We start from the raw sequence: 1,288 nt of genomic DNA, 5'->3' as shown, positions 1-1,288 counted from the left end.
GGGGGGTATGATTATGTTCATATCCTCAGTAGAATTGTAAATGGGCTGATTTATCAATGTCATGCTCATACTGTGCCGGAAAAACTTCTGCTTTTTCTGCCCTCATCCTTACTATCGTCATTTTTTCTCTACTTCTTTTGTATGTTTGTCACTCTCTCGTAACCCGCTATTTCCGGGGTGCCTTGATAGTCGAAGCAGACTTTGTGCTGTTGAAGCTAGAGAGGTGAGCAGAGTAAGCCTGATTCCCCGTTCGAACTTGTAACATCCACCCCTTGGCGCTCATATGCAGTTGCGAGCGCCATAAAAACCTGATTCGAACCCGGGACCTGTTGGATAATAGGCGAACGTCTTAACCTCAAGGCCACGAGAGCCCCCGACAAGGTGTTAGAAAATGCCTGCCCTTTTGTATAGAGGGTGATAGCTAGTAAGCTAGGCCAGTGAGAACACTTTGAAAAAGGATCACTATGTGGGTGTGTGGCATGGTATGTTATGTTTAGTTTTAGTAAGGTTTTTATGGCGCTCGCAACTGCATATGAGGTCATACAATTTTAGAGCAAAACGTTTTGCTCTAAAATTGTCTCCTTTCCTTTCCAACTCTCTAACAATATTCTGTCGTCTGCTTTCGTCTCCACTTTCTTCCCCCACCCTCTCACCACCTTTGCCCCCTCCTCTAGGCTCATGGCTGTTTCTGCAGTCTTTTTATTGCTGCTCCTTCTTACTGCTGTCTTTCAGCCACACCCCTGATATTCTGGTAGTAAAAATCTAAACCTAGCCCTCCCAACAAGTGCAAGGGCGAAAAATCTCGTAGGTCCCGTGTGCAAGTAGCGCACGTTAAAGATCCCTTCGCGGTCCAAAATCGATTAGAGTAGGTTTCGGTCGCCACTCGGGCAGAATTCAATATTTCCTACCAACTGAAAATGTTTAATGTGTCCCGCTCGCTCATATGACCTTATGCAGTTGCGTGCGCTATAAAACACTTACCGAAAAAAAAATTAATATAAAAAAATGAAATATAACACTTTGCCAACCTTATGTTTGCCCTACTCCTTATGTTAGCTCTTTATAAAGTCTAATGAAATTCTCTGGGTAAAGTGACACTGAGCGACTACAGTACATGTACAAAGGCTCAATGCAAAGGTGGGTGTTAATGGTAAAGGTGTTTTGTTTGGTTTTGTTCTTTATTTGGTTCTTGTTTTTTTGGTTGCCTTTTGGGTTGGGTTTTTTTTGCTGTTGTTTTGTTTTTGTTTTTGCTTTGTGTGTGTGTGTGTGTGTGTGTGTGTGTGTGTGT

This window comes from Aplysia californica, unplaced genomic scaffold (assembly GCF_000002075.1).
Source record: "Aplysia californica isolate F4 #8 unplaced genomic scaffold, AplCal3.0 scaffold01148, whole genome shotgun sequence".
Classification (NCBI taxonomy): Eukaryota; Metazoa; Mollusca; class Gastropoda; order Aplysiida; family Aplysiidae; genus Aplysia; species Aplysia californica.
Note: the sequence above shows the minus strand (reverse complement) of the source record.